The sequence below is a fragment of the Saccoglossus kowalevskii genome, chromosome 17 (genome assembly GCF_978046115.1).
Source record: "Saccoglossus kowalevskii chromosome 17, keSacKowa6.1, whole genome shotgun sequence".
Classification (NCBI taxonomy): Eukaryota; Metazoa; Hemichordata; class Enteropneusta; family Harrimaniidae; genus Saccoglossus; species Saccoglossus kowalevskii.
In genome coordinates, this window is record NC_140657.1 from 28,575,256 (window position 1) to 28,593,230 (window position 17,975).

The 17,975-nt window shown below is 39.1% G+C and overlaps 15 non-coding genes across 15 annotated transcripts; all 15 read right to left on the reverse strand.

Moving 5' to 3' along the window:
* Positions 1–578: 578 nt before the first annotated feature.
* TRNAD-GUC (transfer RNA aspartic acid (anticodon GUC)) lies at positions 579–650 on the reverse strand. The gene has a single exon. It is a non-coding gene; the product is annotated as a tRNA-Asp (tRNA).
* Positions 651–1,959: 1,309 nt separating this feature from the next.
* Positions 1,960–2,031, reverse strand: TRNAD-GUC (transfer RNA aspartic acid (anticodon GUC)). The gene has a single exon. It is a non-coding gene; the product is annotated as a tRNA-Asp (tRNA).
* A 2,350-nt stretch (positions 2,032–4,381) lies between these two features.
* Positions 4,382–4,453, reverse strand: TRNAD-GUC (transfer RNA aspartic acid (anticodon GUC)). Its single transcript has one exon. It is a non-coding gene; the product is annotated as a tRNA-Asp (tRNA).
* Positions 4,454–4,728: 275 nt separating this feature from the next.
* Positions 4,729–4,800, reverse strand: TRNAD-GUC (transfer RNA aspartic acid (anticodon GUC)). The gene has a single exon. It is a non-coding gene; the product is annotated as a tRNA-Asp (tRNA).
* Positions 4,801–5,076: 276 nt separating this feature from the next.
* On the reverse strand, positions 5,077–5,148 carry TRNAD-GUC (transfer RNA aspartic acid (anticodon GUC)). Its single transcript has one exon. It is a non-coding gene; the product is annotated as a tRNA-Asp (tRNA).
* Positions 5,149–7,660: 2,512 nt separating this feature from the next.
* Positions 7,661–7,732, reverse strand: TRNAD-GUC (transfer RNA aspartic acid (anticodon GUC)). The gene has a single exon. It is a non-coding gene; the product is annotated as a tRNA-Asp (tRNA).
* A 623-nt stretch (positions 7,733–8,355) lies between these two features.
* Positions 8,356–8,427, reverse strand: TRNAD-GUC (transfer RNA aspartic acid (anticodon GUC)). Its single transcript has one exon. It is a non-coding gene; the product is annotated as a tRNA-Asp (tRNA).
* Positions 8,428–11,480: 3,053 nt separating this feature from the next.
* On the reverse strand, positions 11,481–11,552 carry TRNAD-GUC (transfer RNA aspartic acid (anticodon GUC)). The gene has a single exon. It is a non-coding gene; the product is annotated as a tRNA-Asp (tRNA).
* A 438-nt stretch (positions 11,553–11,990) lies between these two features.
* Positions 11,991–12,062, reverse strand: TRNAD-GUC (transfer RNA aspartic acid (anticodon GUC)). Its single transcript has one exon. It is a non-coding gene; the product is annotated as a tRNA-Asp (tRNA).
* Positions 12,063–12,337: 275 nt separating this feature from the next.
* Positions 12,338–12,409, reverse strand: TRNAD-GUC (transfer RNA aspartic acid (anticodon GUC)). The gene has a single exon. It is a non-coding gene; the product is annotated as a tRNA-Asp (tRNA).
* A 1,649-nt stretch (positions 12,410–14,058) lies between these two features.
* On the reverse strand, positions 14,059–14,130 carry TRNAD-GUC (transfer RNA aspartic acid (anticodon GUC)). Its single transcript has one exon. It is a non-coding gene; the product is annotated as a tRNA-Asp (tRNA).
* Positions 14,131–14,568: 438 nt separating this feature from the next.
* TRNAD-GUC (transfer RNA aspartic acid (anticodon GUC)) lies at positions 14,569–14,640 on the reverse strand. Its single transcript has one exon. It is a non-coding gene; the product is annotated as a tRNA-Asp (tRNA).
* A 785-nt stretch (positions 14,641–15,425) lies between these two features.
* On the reverse strand, positions 15,426–15,497 carry TRNAD-GUC (transfer RNA aspartic acid (anticodon GUC)). The gene has a single exon. It is a non-coding gene; the product is annotated as a tRNA-Asp (tRNA).
* A 785-nt stretch (positions 15,498–16,282) lies between these two features.
* TRNAD-GUC (transfer RNA aspartic acid (anticodon GUC)) lies at positions 16,283–16,354 on the reverse strand. Its single transcript has one exon. It is a non-coding gene; the product is annotated as a tRNA-Asp (tRNA).
* Positions 16,355–16,792: 438 nt separating this feature from the next.
* TRNAD-GUC (transfer RNA aspartic acid (anticodon GUC)) lies at positions 16,793–16,864 on the reverse strand. Its single transcript has one exon. It is a non-coding gene; the product is annotated as a tRNA-Asp (tRNA).
* Positions 16,865–17,975: the final 1,111 nt, after the last annotated feature.

Genomic DNA, 17,975 nt, shown 5'->3' on the forward strand with positions numbered 1-17,975 from the left:
ATGCTCAATTTCTCTACATATAGCGGCCTTTATTGCAACATGTGGAGATAATCACAACGTAACGATCGATTAATTGCGTAATGTTCAGGGATTTCAAAGTCCCTAATTCATAGAGTTGAAGAATTCTGTGTTTGTGGGGAATTCATTACCGATTTCAGGTCATTTTATGAGGTATGAATCAAACAATTCGGACGGTCAACTGTATATAACAAATCATTTACTCAAAAATACCTCCCCGATGGGGAATTGAACCCCGGTCTTCCGCGTGACAGGCGGAGATACTCACCACTATACTATCGAGGATTTACATGAATATGCTTTCAACACTCATGATTTTCAGTGATCTGATGCTCAATTTCTCTATTTGTAAGGGCCTACATTGCAACATGTGAAGATATTCAAAACGTAACGATCGATTAATTGCGTAATGTTCATGGATTTCAAAGTCCCCAATTCATAGAGTTGAAGAATTCTGTGTTTGTGGGGAATTCATTACCGATTTCAGGTCATTTTATGAGGTATGAATCAAACAATTCGGACGGTCAACTGTATATAACAAATCATTTACTCAAAAATCCCTCCCCGACGGGGAATTGAACCCCGGTCTTCCGCGTGACAGGCGGAGATACTCACCACTATACTATCGAGGATTTACATGAATATGCTTTCAACACTCATGATTTTCAGTAGTCTGATGCTCAATTTCTCTATTTGTAAGGGACTACATTGCAATATGTGAAGATATTCAAAACGTAACGATCGATTAATGGCGTAATGTTCATCGATTTCATAGTCCCCCAATTCATAGAGTTGAAGAATTTTGTGTTTGTGGGGAATTCATTGCCGATTTCAGGTCATTTTATGAGGTATGACTCAAACAATTCGGACCCTCAACTGTATATAACAAATCATTTACTTAAAAATACCTCCCCGACGGGGAATTGAACCCCGGTCTTCCGCGTGACAGGTGGAGACACTCACCACTATACTATCGAGGATTTACATGAATATGCTTTCAACACTCATGATTTTCAGTGATCTGATGCTAGATTTCTCTATCTGTAAGGGCAACATGTAAAGACATTCAAAACGAAACGATCTGTTAATTGCGTAATGTTCTGGAATTTCATAGTCCCGCAATTCATAGAGTTGAAGAATTCTGTGTTTGTGGGGAATTCATTACCGGTTTCAGGTCATTTTATAAGGTATGAATCAAACAATTCGGACGGTCAACTGTATATAACAAATCATTTACTCAAAAATACCTCCCCGATGGGGAATTGAAACCCGGTCTTCAGCATGACAGGCGGAGATACTCACCACTATACTATCGAGGATTTACATGAATATGCTTTCAACACTCATGATTTTCAGGGATCTGATGCTCAATTTCTCTATATATAGCTGTCTTTATTGCAACATGTGGAGATAATCACAACGTAACGATCGATTAATTGCGTAACGTTCAGGGATTTCAAAGTCCCTAATTCATAGAGTTGAAGAATTCTGTGTTTGTGGGGAATTCATTACCGATTTCAGGTCATTTTATGAGGTATGAATCAAACAATTCGGACGGTCAACTGTATATAACAAATCATTTACTCAAAAATACCTCCCCGATGGGGAATTGAACCCCGGTCTTCCGCGTGACAGGCGGAGATACTCACCACTATACTATCGAGGATTTACATGAATATGCTTTCAACACTCATGATTTTCAGTGATCTGATGCTCAATTTCTCTATTTGTAAGGGCCTACATTGCAACATGTGAAGATATTCAAAACGTAACGATCGATTAATTGCGTAATGTTCATGGATTTCAAAGTCCCCAATTCATAGAGTTGAAGAATTCTGTGTTTGTGGGGAATTCATTACCGATTTCAGGTCATTTTATGAGGTATGAATCAAACAATTCGGACGGTCAACTGTATATAACAAATCATTTACTCAAAAATCCCTCCCCGACGGGGAATTGAACCCCGGTCTTCCGCGTGACAGGCGGAGATACTCACCACTATACTATCGAGGATTTACATGAATATGCTTTCAACACTCATGATTTTCAGTGGTCTGATGCTCAATTTCTCTATTTGTAAGGGACTACATTGCAATATGTGAAGATATTCAAAACGTAACGATCGATTAATGGCGTAATGTTCATCGATTTCATAGTCCCCCAATTCATAGAGTTGAAGAATTTTGTGTTTGTGGGGAATTCATTGCCGATTTCAGGTCATTTTATGAGGTATGACTCAAACAATTCGGACCCTCAACTGTATATAACAAATCATTTACTTAAAAATACCTCCCCGACGGGGAATTGAACCCCGGTCTTCCGCGTGACAGGTGGAGACACTCACCACTATACTATCGAGGATTTACATGAATATGCTTTCAACACTCATGATTTTCAGTGATCTGATGCTAGATTTCTCTATCTGTAAGGGCAACATGTAAAGACATTCAAAACGAAACGATCTGTTAATTGCGTAATGTTCTGGAATTTCATAGTCCCGCAATTCATAGAGTTGAAGAATTCTGTGTTTGTGGGGAATTCATTACCGGTTTCAGGTCATTTTATAAGGTATGAATCAAACAATTCGGACGGTCAACTGTATATAACAAATCATTTACTCAAAAATACCTCCCCGATGGGGAATTGAAACCCGGTCTTCAGCATGACAGGCGGAGATACTCACCACTATACTATCGAGGATTTACATGAATATGCTTTCAACACTCATGATTTTCAGGGATCTGATGCTCAATTTCTCTATATATAGCTGTCTTTATTGCAACATGTGGAGATAATCACAACGTAACGATCGATTAATTGCGTAACGTTCAGGGATTTCAAAGTCACCAATTCATTGAGTTGAAGAATGCTGTATTTGTGAGGAATTCATTGCCGATTTCAGGTCATTTTATGAGGTATGACTCAAACAATTCGGACGGTCAACTGTATATAACAAATCATTTACTTAAAAATACCTCCCCGACGGGGAATTGAACCCCGGTCTTCCCCGTGACAGGCGGAGATACTCACCACTATACTATCGAAGATTTACATGAATAAGCTTTCAACACTCATGATTTTCAGTGATCTGATGTTCAATTTCTCTATTTGTAAGGGCCTACATTGCAACATGTGAAGATATTCAAAATGTAACGATCGGTTAATTGCGTAATGTTCAGCGATTTCATAATCCCCCAATTCATAGAGTTGAAGAATTCTGTGTTTGTGGGAATTCATTACCGATTTCAGGTCATTTTATGAGGTATGAATCAAACAATTCGGACGGTCAACTGTATATAACAAATCATTTACTCAAAAATACCTCCCCGATGGTGAATTGAAAGCCGGTCTTCCGCATGACAGGCGGAGATACTCACCACTATACTATCGAGGATTTACATGAATATGCTTTCAACACTCATGATTTTCAGTGGTCTGATGCTCAATTTCTCTATTTGTAAGGGACTACATTGCAATATGTGAAGATATTCAAAACGTAACGATCGGTTAATTGCGTATTATTCAGCGATTTCATAATCCCCAATTCATAGAGTTGAAGAATTCTGTGTTTGTGGGGAATTCATTACCGATTTCAGGTCATTTTATGAGGTATGAATCAAACAATTCGGACGGTCAACTGTATATAACAAGTCATTTGCTCAAAAATACCTCCCCGACGTGGAACTGAACCCCGGTCTTCCGCGTGACAGGCGGAGATACTCACCACTATACTATCGAGGATTTACATGAATATGCTTTCAACACTCACGATTGTCAGTGATCTAATGCTCAATTTCTCTATATATAGCGGCCTTTATTGCAACATGTGGAGATAATCACAACGTAACGATCGATTAATTGCGTAATGTTCAGGGATTTCAAAGTCCCTAATTCATAGAGTTGAAGAATTCTGTGTTTGTGGGGAATTCATTACCGATTTCAGGTCATTTTATGAGGTATGAATCAAACAATTCGGACGGTCAACTGAATATAACAAATCATTTACTCAAAAATACCTCCCCGATGGGGAATTGAACCCCGGTCTTCCGCGTGACAGGCGGAGATACTCACCACTATACTATCGAGGATTTACATGAATATGCTTTCAACACTCATGATTTTCAGTGATCTGATGCTCAATTTCTCTATTTGTAAGGGCCTACATTGCAACATGTGAAGATATTCAAAACGTAACGATCGATTAATTGCGTAATGTTCATGGATTTCAAAGTCCCCAATTCATAGAGTTGAAGAATTCTGTGTTTGTGGGGAATTCATTACCGATTTCAGGTCATTTTATGAGGTATGAATCAAACAATTCGGACGGTCAACTGTATATAACAAATCATTTACTCAAAAATGCCTCCCCGACGGGGAATTGAACCCCGGTCTTCCGCGTGACAGGCGGAGATACTCACCACTATACTATCGAGGATTTACATGAATATGCTTTCAACACTCATGATTTTCAGTGGTCTGATGCTCAATTTCTCTATTTGTAAGGGACTACATTGCAATATGTGAAGATATTCAAAACGTAACGATCGGTTAATTGCGTAATATTCAGCGATTTCATAATCCCCAATTCATAGAGTTGAAGAATTCTGTGTTTGTGGGGAATTCATTACCGATTTCAGGTCATTTTATGAGGTATGAATCAAACAATTCGGACGGTCAACTGTATATAACAAATCATTTGCTCAAAAATACCTCCCCGACGGGGAATTGAACCCCGGTCTTCCGCGTGACAGGCGGAGATACTCACCACTATACTATCGAGGATTTACATGAATATGCTTTCAACACTCACGATTGTCAGTGATCTAATGCTCAATTTCTCTATATATAGCGGCCTTTATTGCAACATGTGGAGATAATCACAACGTAACGATCGATTAATGGCGTAATGTTCATCGATTTCATAGTCCCCCAATTCATAGAGTTGAAGAATTTTGTGTTTGTGGGGAATTCATTGCCGATTTCAGGTCATTTTATGAGGTATGACTCAAACAATTCGGACCCTCAACTGTATATAACAAATCATTTACTTAAAAATACCTCCCCGACGGGGAATTGAACCCCGGTCTTCCGCGTGACAGGCGGAGACACTCACCACTATACTATCGAGGATTTACATGAATATGCTTTCAACACTCATGATTTTCAGTGATCTGATGCTAGATTTCTCTATCTGTAAGGGCAACATGTAAAGACATTCAAAACGAAACGATCTGTTAATTGCGTAATGTTCAGGAATTTCATAGTCCCGCAATTCATAGAGTTGAAGAATTCTGTGTTTGTGGGGAATTCATTACCGGTTTCAGGTCATTTTATAAGGTATGAATCAAACAATTCGGACGGTCAACTGTATATAACAAATCATTTACTCAAAAATACCTCCCCGATGGGGAATTGAAACCCGGTCTTCAGCATGACAGGCGGAGATACTCACCACTATACTATCGAGGATTTACATGAATATGCTTTCAACACTCATGATTTTCAGGGATCTGATGCTCAATTTCTCTATATATAGCTGTCTTTATTGCAACATGTGGAGATAATCACAACGTAACGATCGATTAATTGCGTAACGTTCAGGGATTTCAAAGTCACCAATTCATTGAGTTGAAGAATGCTGTATTTGTGAGGAATTCATTGCCGATTTCAGGTCATTTTATGAGGTATGACTCAAACAATTCGGACGGTCAACTGTATATAACAAATCATTTACTTAAAAATACCTCCCCGACGGGGAATTGAACCCCGGTCTTCCCCGTGACAGGCGGAGATACTCACCACTATACTATCGAAGATTTACATGAATAAGCTTTCAACACTCATGATTTTCAGTGATCTGATGTTCAATTTCTCTATTTGTAAGGGCCTACATTGCAACATGTGAAGATATTCAAAATGTAACGATCGGTTAATTGCGTAATGTTCAGCGATTTCATAATCCCCCAATTCATAGAGTTGAAGAATTCTGTGTTTGTGGGAATTCATTACCGATTTCAGGTCATTTTATGAGGTATGAATCAAACAATTCGGACGGTCAACTGTATATAACAAATCATTTACTCAAAAATACCTCCCCGATGGTGAATTGAAAGCCGGTCTTCCGCATGACAGGCGGAGATACTCACCACTATACTATCGAGGATTTACATGAATATGCTTTCAACACTCATGATTTTCAGTGGTCTGATGCTTAATTTCTCTATTTGTAAGGGACTACATTGCAATATGTGAAGATATTCAAAACGTAACGATCGGTTAATTGCGTATTATTCAGCGATTTCATAATCCCCAATTCATAGAGTTGAAGAATTCTGTGTTTGTGGGGAATTCATTACCGATTTCAGGTCATTTTATGAGGTATGAATCAAACAATTCGGACGGTCAACTGTATATAACAAGTCATTTGCTCAAAAATACCTCCCCGACGTGGAACTGAACCCCGGTCTTCCGCGTGACAGGCGGAGATACTCACCACTATACTATCGAGGATTTACATGAATATGCTTTCAACACTCACGATTGTCAGTGATCTAATGCTCAATTTCTCTATATATAGCGGCCTTTATTGCAACATGTGGAGATAATCACAACGTAACGATCGATTAATTGCGTAATGTTCAGGGATTTCAAAGTCCCTAATTCATAGAGTTGAAGAATTCTGTGTTTGTGGGGAATTCATTACCGATTTCAGGTCATTTTATGAGGTATGAATCAAACAATTCGGACGGTCAACTGTATATAACAAATCATTTACTCAAAAATACCTCCCCGATGGGGAATTGAACCCCGGTCTTCCGCGTGACAGGCGGAGATACTCACCACTATACTATCGAGGATTTACATGAATATGCTTTCAACACTCATGATTTTCAGTGATCTGATGCTCAATTTCTCTATTTGTAAGGGCCTACATTGCAACATGTGAAGATATTCAAAACGTAACGATCGGTTAATTGCGTAATGTTCAGCGATTTCACAATCCCCCAATTCATAGAGTTGAAGAATTCTGTGGTGAGGTACACTCATGATTTTCAGTGATCTGATGCTCGATTTCTCTATATATAGCGGCCTTTATTGCAACATGTGGAGATAATCACAACGTAACGATCGATTAATTGCGTAATGTTCAGGGATTTCAAAGTCCCCCAATTCATAGAGTTGAAGAATTCTGTGTTTGTGGGGAATTCATTCCCGATTGCAGGTCATTTTATGAGGTATGAATCAAACAATTCGGACGTTCAACTGTATTTAACAAATCATTTACTCAAAAATACCTCCCCGACGGGGAATTGAACCCCGGACTTCCGCGTGACAGGCGGAGATACTCACCACTATACTATCGAGTATTTACATGAATATCCTTTCAACACTCACGATTGTCAGTGATCTAATGCTCAATTTCTCTATATATAGCGGCCTTTATTGCAACATGTGGAGATAATCACAACGTAACGATCGATTAATTGCGTAATGTTCATGGATTTCAAAGTCCCCGATTCATAGAGTTGAAGAATTCTGTGTTTGTGGGGAATTCATTACCGATTTCAGGTCATTTTATGAGGTATGAATCAAACAATTCGGACGGTCAACTGTATATAACAAATCATTTACTCAAAAATGCCTCCCCGACGGGGAATTGAACCCCGGTCTTCCGCGTGACAGGCGGAGATACTCACCACTATACTATCGAGGATTTACATGAATATGCTTTCAACACTCATGATTTTCAGTGGTCTGATGCTCAATTTCTCTATTTGTAAGGGACTACATTGCAATATGTGAAGATATTCAAAACGTAACGATCGGTTAATTGCGTAATATTCAGCGATTTCATAATCCCCAATTCATAGAGTTGAAGAATTCTGTGTTTGTGGGGAATTCATTACCGATTTCAGGTCATTTTATGAGGTATGAATCAAACAATTCGGACGGTCAACTGTATATAACAAGTCATTTGCTCAAAAATACCTCCCCGACGGGGAACTGAACCCCGGTCTTCCGCGTGACAGGCGGAGATACTCACCACTATACTATCGAGGATTTACATGAATATGCTTTCAACACTCACGATTGTCAGTGATCTAATGCTCAATTTCTCTATATATAGCGGCCTTTATTGCAACATGTGGAGATAATCACAACGTAACGATCGATTAATTGCGTAATGTTCAGGGATTTCAAAGTCCCCCAATTCATAGAGTTGAAGAATTCTGTGTTTGTGGGGAATTCATTCCCGATTTCAGGTCATTTTATGAGGTATGAATCAAACAATTCGGACGGTCAACTGTATATAACAAATCATTTACTCAAAAATGCATCCCCGACGGGGAATTGAACCCCGGTCTTCCGCGTGACAGGCGGAGATACTCACCACTATACTATCGAGGATTTACATGAATATGCTTTCAACACTCATGATTTTCAGTGATCTGATGCTCAATTTCTCTATTTGTAAGGGACTACATTGCAATATGTGAAGATATTCAAAACGTAACGATCGGTTAATTGCGTAATATTCAGCGATTTCATAATCCCCAATTCATAGAGTTGAAGAATTCTGTGTTTGTGGGGAATTCATTACCGATTTCAGGTCATTTTATGAGGTATGAATCAAACAATTCGGACGGTCAACTGTATATAACAAGTCATTTGCTCAAAAATACCTCCCCGACGGGGAACTGAACCCCGGTCTTCCGCGTGACAGGCGGAGATACTCACCACTATACTATCGAGGATTTACATGAATATCCTTTCAACACTCACGATTGTCAGTGATCTAATGCTCAATTTCTCTATATATAGCGGCCTTTATTGCAACATGTGGAGATAATCACAACGTAACGATCGATTAATTGCGTAATGTTCATGGATTTCAAAGTCCCCAATTCATAGAGTTGAAGAATTCTGTGTTTGTGGGGAATTCATTACCGATTTCAGGTCATTTTATGAGGTATGAATCAAACAATTCGGACGGTCAACTGTATATAACAAGTCATTTGCTCAAAAATACCTCCCCGACGGGGAACTGAACCCCGGTCTTCCGCGTGACAGGCGGAGATACTCACCACTATACTATCGAGGATTTACATGAATATGCTTTCAACACTCACGATTGTCAGTGATCTAATGCTCAATTTCTCTATATATAGCGGCCTTTATTGCAACATGTGGAGATAATCACAACGTAACGATCGATTAATTGCGTAATGTTCAGGGATTTCAAAGTCCCCCAATTCATAGAGTTGAAGAATTCTGTGTTTGTGGGGAATTCATTCCCGATTTCAGGTCATTTTATGAGGTATGACTCAAACAATTCGGACGGTCAACTGTATATAACAAATCATTTACTTAAAAATACCTCCCCGACGGGGAATTGAACCCCAGTCTTCCGCGTGACAGGCGGAGATACTCACCACTATACTATCGAGGATTTACATGAATATGCTTTCAACACTCATGATTTTCAGTGGTCTGATGCTCAATTTCTCTATTTGTAAGGGACTACATTGCAATATGTGAAGATATTCAAAACGTAACGATCGGTTAATTGCGTAATATTCAGCGATTTCATAATCCCCAATTCATAGAGTTGAAGAATTCTGTGTTTGTGGGGAATTCATTACCGATTTCAGGTCATTTTATGAGGTATGAATCAAACAATTCGGACGGTCAACTGTATATAACAAGTCATTTGCTCAAAAATACTTCCCCGACGGGGAACTGAACCCCGGTCTTCCGCGTGACAGGCGGAGATACTCACCACTATACTATCGAGGATTTACATGAATATGCTTTCAACACTCACGATTGTCAGTGATCTAATGCTCAATTTCTCTATATATAGCGGCCTTTATTGCAACATGTGGAGATAATCACAACGTAACGATCGATTAATGGCGTAATGTTCATCGATTTCATAGTCCCGCAATTCATAGAGTTGAAGAATTCTGTGTTTGTGGGGAATTCATTACCGGTTTCAGGTCATTTTATGAGGTATGAATCAAACAATTCGGACGGTCAACTGTATATAACAAATCATTTACTCAAAAATACCTCCCCGATGGGGAATTGAAACCCGGTCTTCCGCATGACAGGCGGAGATACTCACCACTATACTATCGAGGATTTACATGAATATGCTTTCAACACTCATGATTTTCAGGGATCTGATGCTCAATTTCTCTATATATAGCTGTCTTTATTGCAACATGTGGAGATAATCACAACGTAACGATCGATTAATTGCGTAACGTTCAGGGATTTCAAAGTCACCAATTCATTGAGTTGAAGAATGCTGTATTTGTGAGGAATTCATTGCCGATTTCAGGTCATTTTATGAGGTATGACTCAAACAATTCGGACGGTCAACTGTATATAACAAATCATTTACTTAAAAATACCTCCCCGACGGGGAATTGAACCCCGGTCTTCCCCGTGACAGGCGGAGATACTCACCACTATACTATCGAAGATTTACATGAATAAGCTTTCAACACTCATGATTTTCAGTGATCTGATGCTCAATTTCTCTATTTGTAAGGGCCTACATTGCAACATGTGAAGATATTCAAAATGTAACGATCGGTTAATTGCGTAATGTTCAGCGATTTCATAATCCCCCAATTCATAGAGTTGAAGAATTCTGTGTTTGTGGGAATTCATTACCGATTTCAGGTCATTTTATGAGGTATGAATCAAACAATTCGGACGGTCAACTGTATATAACAAATCATTTACTCAAAAATACCTCCCCGATGGTGAATTGAAAGCCGGTCTTCCGCATGACAGGCGGAGATACTCACCACTATACTATCGAGGATTTACATGAATATGCTTTCAACACTCATGATTTTCAGTGATCTGATGCTCAATTTCTCTATTTGTAAGGGACTACATTGCAATATGTGAAGATATTCAAAACGTAACGATCGGTTAATTGCGTATTATTCAGCGATTTCATAATCCCCAATTCATAGAGTTGAAGAATTCTGTGTTTGTGGGGAATTCATTACCGATTTCAGGTCATTTTATGAGGTATGAATCAAACAATTCGGACGGTCAACTGTATATAACAAGTCATTTGCTCAAAAATACCTCCCCGACGGGGAACTGAACCCCGGTCTTCCGCGTGACAGGCGGAGATACTCACCACTATACTATCGAGGATTTACATGAATATGCTTTCAACACTCACGATTGTCAGTGATCTAATGCTCAATTTCTCTATATATAGCGGCCTTTATTGCAACATGTGGAGATAATCACAACGTAACGATCGATTAATTGCGTAATGTTCAGGGATTTCAAAGTCCCTAATTCATAGAGTTGAAGAATTCTGTGTTTGTGGGGAATTCATTACCGATTTCAGGTCATTTTATGAGGTATGAATCAAACAATTCGGACGGTCAACTGTATATAACAAATCATTTACTCAAAAATACCTCCCCGACGGGGAATTGAACCCCGGTCTTCCGCGTGACAGGCGGAGATACTCACCACTATACTATCGAGGATTTACATGAATATGCTTTCAACACTCATGATTTTCAGTGATCTGATGCTCAATTTCTCTATTTGTAAGGGCCTACATTGCAACATGTGAAGATATTCAAAACGTAACGATCGGTTAATTGCGTAATGTTCAGCGATTTCACAATCCCCCAATTCATAGAGTTGAAGAATTCTGTGGTGAGGTACACTCATGATTTTCAGTGATCTGATGCTCGATTTCTCTATATATAGCGGCCTTTATTGCAACATGTGGAGATAATCACAACGTAACGATCGATTAATTGCGTAATGTTCAGGGATTTCAAAGTCCCCCAATTCATAGAGTTGAAGAATTCTGTGTTTGTGGGAAATTCATTCCCGATTGCAGGTCATTTTATGAGGTATGAATCAAACAATTCGGACGTTCAACTGTATTTAACAAATCATTTACTCAAAAATACCTCCCCGACGGGGAATTGAACCCCGGACTTCCGCGTGACAGGCGGAGATACTCACCACTATACTATCGAGGATTTACATGAATATCCTTTCAACACTAACGATTGTCAGTGATCTAATGCTCAATTTCTCTATATATAGCGGCCTTTATTGCAACATGTGGAGATAATCACAACGTAACGATCGATTAATTGCGTAATGTTCATGGATTTCAAAGTCCCCAATTCATAGAGTTGAAGAATTCTGTGTTTGTGGGGAATTCATTACCGATTTCAGGTCATTTTATGAGGTATGAATCAAACAATTCGGACGGTCAACTGTATATAACAAATCATTTACTCAAAAATGCCTCCCCGACGGGGAATTGAACCCCGGTCTTCCGCGTGACAGGCGGAGATACTCACCACTATACTATCGAGGATTTACATAAATATGCTTTCAACACTCATGATTTTCAGTGGTCTGATGCTCAATTTCTCTATTTGTAAGGGACTACATTGCAATATGTGAAGATATTCAAAACGTAACGATCGGTTAATTGCGTAATATTCAGCGATTTCATAATCCCCAATTCATAGAGTTGAAGAATTCTGTGTTTGTGGGGAATTCATTACCGATTTCAGGTCATTTTATGAGGTATGAATCAAACAATTCGGACGGTCAACTGTATATACATGTAACAAGTCATTTGCTCAAAAATACCTCCCCGACGGGGAACTGAACCCCTGTCTTCCGCGTGACAGGCGGAGATACTCACCACTATACTATCGAGGATTTACATGAATATGCTTTCAACACTCACGATTGTCAGTGATCTAATGCTCAATTTCTCTATATATAGCGGCCTTTATTGCAACATGTGGAGATAATCACAACGTAACGATCGATTAATTGCGTAATGTTCAGGGATTTCAAAGTCCCCCAATTCATAGAGTTGAAGAATTCTGTGTTTGTGGAGAATTCATTACCGATTTCAGGTCATTTTATGAGGTATGAATCAAACAATTCGGACGGTCAACTGTATATAACAAGTCATTTGCTCAAAAATACCTCCCCGACGGGCAACTGAACCCCGGTCTTCCGCGTGACAGGCGGAGATACTCACCACTATACTATCGAGGATTTACATGAATATGCTTTCAACACTCACGATTGTCAGTGATCTAATGCTCAATTTCTCTATATATAGCGGCCTTTATTGCAACATGTGAAGATATTCAAAACGTAACGATCGGTTAATTGCGTAATGTTCAGCGATTTCACAATCCCCCAATTCATAGAGTTGAAGAATTCTGTGGTGAGGTACACTCATGATTTTCAGTGATCTGATGCTCGATTTCTCTATCTGTAAGGGCCTTCATTGCAACATGTGAAGAGATTCAAAACGTAACGATCGGTTAATTGCGTAATGTTCAGGGATTTCATAGTCCCCCAATTCATAGAGTTGAAGAATTCTGTGTTTGTGAGGAATTCATTACCGATTTCAGGTCATTTTATGAGGTATGAATCAAACAATTCGGACGGTCAACTGTATATAACAAATCATTTACTCAAAAATATCTCCCCGACGGTGAATTGAAACCCGGTCTTCCGCGTGACAGGCGGAGATACTCACCACTATACTATCGAGGATTTACATGAATATGCTTTCAACACTCATGATTTTCTGTGATCTGATGCTCAATTTCTCTATTTGTAAGGCCCTACATTGCAACATGTGAAGATATTCAAAACGTAACGATCGGTTAATTGCGTAGTGTTCAGCGATTTCACAATCCCCCAATTCATAGAGTTGAAGAATTCTGTGGTGAGGTACACTCATGATTTTCAGTGATCTGATGCTCGATTTCTCTATCTGTAAGGGCCTTCATTGCAACATGTGAAGATATTCAAAACGTAACGATCGGTTAATTGCGTACTGTTTAGGGATTTCATAGTCCCCCAATTCATAGAGTTGAAGAATTCTGTGTTTGTGGGGAATTCATTACCGATTTCAGGTCATTTTATGAGGTATGAATCAAACAATTCGGAGGTTCAACTGTATATAACAAATCATTTACTCAAAAATACCTCCCCGACGGGGAATTGAACCCCGGTCTTCCGCGTGACAGGCGGAGATACTCACCACTATACTATCGAGGATTTACATGAATATCCTTTCAACACTCATGATTTTCTGTGATCTGATGCTCAATTTCTCTATTTGTAAGGCCCTACATTGCAACATGTGAAGATATTCAAAACGTAACGATCGGTTAATTGCGTAGTGTTCAGCGATTTCACAATCCCCCAATTCATAGAGTTGAAGAATTCTGTGGTGAGGTACACTCATGATTTTCAGTGATCTGATGCTCGATTTCTCTATCTGTAAGGGCCTTCATTGCAACATGTGAAGATATTCAAAACGTAACGATCGGTTAATTGCGTAATGTTCAGGGATTTCATAGTCCCCCAATTCATAGAGTTGAAGAATTCTGTGTTTGTGACGAATTCATTACCGATTTCAGGTCATTTTATGAGGTATGAATCAAACAATTCGGACGGTCAACTGTATATAACAAATCATTTACTCAAAAATACCTCCCCGACGGGGAATTGAACCCCGGTCTTCCGCGTGACAGGCGGAGATACTCACCACTATACTATCGAGGATTTACATGAATATCCTTTCAACACTCACGATTGTCAGTGATCTAATGCTCAATTTCTCTATATATAGCGGCCTTTATTGCAACATGTGGAGATAATCACAACGTAAAGATCGATTAATTGCGTAATGTTCATGGATTTCAAAGTCCCCAATTCATAGAGTTGAAGAATTCTATGTTTGTGGGGAATTCATTACCGATTTCAGGTCATTTTATGAGGTATGAATCAAACAATTCGGACGGTCAACTGTATATAACAAATCATTTACTCAAAAATGCCACCCCGACAGGGAATTGAACCCCGGTTTTCCGCGTGACAGGCGGAGATACTTACCACTATACTATCGAGGATTTACATGAATATGCTTTCAACACTCATGATTTTCTGTGATCTGATGCTCAATTTCTCTATTTGTAAGGGCCGACATTGCAACATGTGAAGATATTCAAAACGTAACGATCGGTTAATTGCGTAATGTTCAGCGATTTCACAATCCCCCAATTCATAGAGTTGAAGAATTCTGTGGTGAGGTACACTCATAATTTTCAGTGATCTGATGCTCGATTTCTCTATCTGTAAGGGCCTTCATTGCAACATGTGAAGATATTCAAAACGTAACGATCGGTTAATTGCGTAATGTTCAGGGATTTCATAGTCCCCCAATTCATAGAGTTGAAGAATTCTGTGTTTGTGAGGAATTCATTACCGATTTCAGGTCATTTTATGAGGTATGAATCAAACAATTCGGACGGTCAACTGTATATAACAAATCATTTACTCAAAAATACCTCCCCGACGGGGAATTGAACCCCGGTCTTCCGCGTGACAGGCGGAGATACTCACCACTATACTATCGAGGATTTACATGAATATGCTTTCAACACTAATGATTTTCAGTGATCTGATGCTCAATTTCTCTGTTTGTAAGGGCCTACATTGCAACATGTGAAGATATTCAAAACGTAACGATCGGTTAATTGCGTAATGTTCAGCGATTTCACAATCCCCCAATTCATAGAGTTGAAGAATTCTGTGGTGAGGTACACTCATGATTTTCAGTGATCTGATGCTCGATTTCTCTATCTGAAAGGGCCTTCATTGCAACATGTGAAGATATTCAAAACGTAACGATCGGTTAATTGCGTACTGTTTAGGGATTTCATAGTCCCCCAATTCATAGAGTTGAAGAATTCTGTGTTTGTGACGAATTCATTACCGATTTCAGGTCATTTTATGAGGTATGAATCAAACAATTCGGACGGTCAACTGTATATAACAAATCATTTACTCAAAAATACCTCCCCGACGGAGAATTGAACCCCGGACTTCCGCGTGACAGGCGGAGATACTCACCACTATACTATCGAGGATTTACATGAATATCCTTTCAACACTCACGATTGTCAGTGATCTAATGCTCAATTTCTCTATATATAGCGGCCTTTATTGCAACATGTGGAGATAATCACAACGTAACGATCGATTAATTGCGTAATGTTCATGGATTTCAAAGTCCCCAATTCATAGAGTTGAAGAATTCTGTGTTTGTGGGGAATTCATTACCGATTTCAGGTCATTTTATGAGGTATGAATCAAACAATTCGGACGGTCAACTGTATATAACAAATCATTTACTCAAAAATGCCTCCCCGACGGGGAATTGAACCCCGGTCTTCCGCGTGACAGGCGGAGATACTCACCACTATACTATCGAGGATTTACATGAATATGCTTTCAACACTCATGATTTTCTGTGATCTGATGCTCAATTTCTCTATTTGTAAGGGCCTACATTGCAACATGTGAAGATATTCAAAACGTAACGATCGGTTAATTGCGTAATGTTCAGCGATTTCACAATCCCCCAATTCATAGAGTTGAAGAATTCTGTGGTGAGGTACACTCATGATTTTCAGTGATCTGATGCTCGATTTCTCTATCTGTAAGGGCCTTCATTGCAACATGTGAAGATATTCAAAACGTAACGATCGGTTAATTGCGTAATGTTCAGGGATTTCATAGTCCCCCAATTCATAGAGTTGAAGAATTCTGTGTTTGTGACGAATTCATTACCGATTTCAGGTCATTTTATGAGGTATGAATCAAACAATTCGGACGGTCAACTGTATATAACAAATCATTTACTCAAAAATACCTCCCCGACGGGGAATTGAACCCCGGTCTTCCGCGTGACAGGCGGAGATACTCACCACTATACTATCGAGGATTTACATGAATATGCTTTCAACACTCATGATTTTCTGTGATCTGATGCTCAATTTCTCTATTTGTAAGGGCCTACATTGCAACATGTGAAGATATTCAAAACGTAACGATCGGTTAATTGCGTAATATTCAGCGATTTCATAATCCCCAATTCATAGAGTTGAAGAATTCTGTGTTTGTGGGGAATTCATTACCGATTTCAGGTCATTTTATGAGGTATGAATCAAACAATTCGGACGGTCAACTGTATATCAAAAATCATTTACTCAAAAATATCTCCCCGACGGGGAATTGAACCCCGGTCTTCCGCGTGACAGGCGGAGATACTCACCACTATACAATCGAGGATTTACATGAATATGCTATCAACAATCACGATTGTCAGTGATCTAATGCTCAATTTCTCTATAAATTGCGGCCTTTATTGCAACATGTGGAGATAATCACAACGTAACGATCGATTAATTGCGTAATGTTCATGGATTTCAAAGTCCCCAATTCATAGAGTTGAAGAATTCTGTGTTTGTGGGGAATTCATTACCGATTTCAGGTCATTTTATGAGGTATGAATCAAACAATTCGGACGGTCAACTGTATATCAAAAATCATTTACTCAAAAATATCTCCCCGACGGAGAATTGAACCCCGGTCTTCCGCGTGACAGGCGGAGATACTCACCACTATACTATCGAGGATTTACATGAATATGCTTTCAACACTCATGATTTTCAGTGATCTGATGCTCAATTTCTCTATTTGTAAGGGACTACATTGCAATATGTGAAGATATTCAAAACGTAACGATCGGTTAATTGCGTAATATTCAGCGATTTCATAATCCCCAATTCATAGAGTTGAAGAATTCTGTGTTTGTGGGGAATTCATTACCGATTTCAGGTCATTTTATGAGGTATGAATCAAACAATTCGGACGGTCAACTGTATATAACAAATCATTTGCTCAAAAATACCTCCCCGACGGGGAATTGAACCCCGGTCTTCCGCGTGACAGGCGGAGATACTCACCACTATACTATCTAGGATTTACATGAATATGCTTTCAACACTCACGATTGTCAGTGATCTAATGCTCAATTTCTCTATATATAGCGG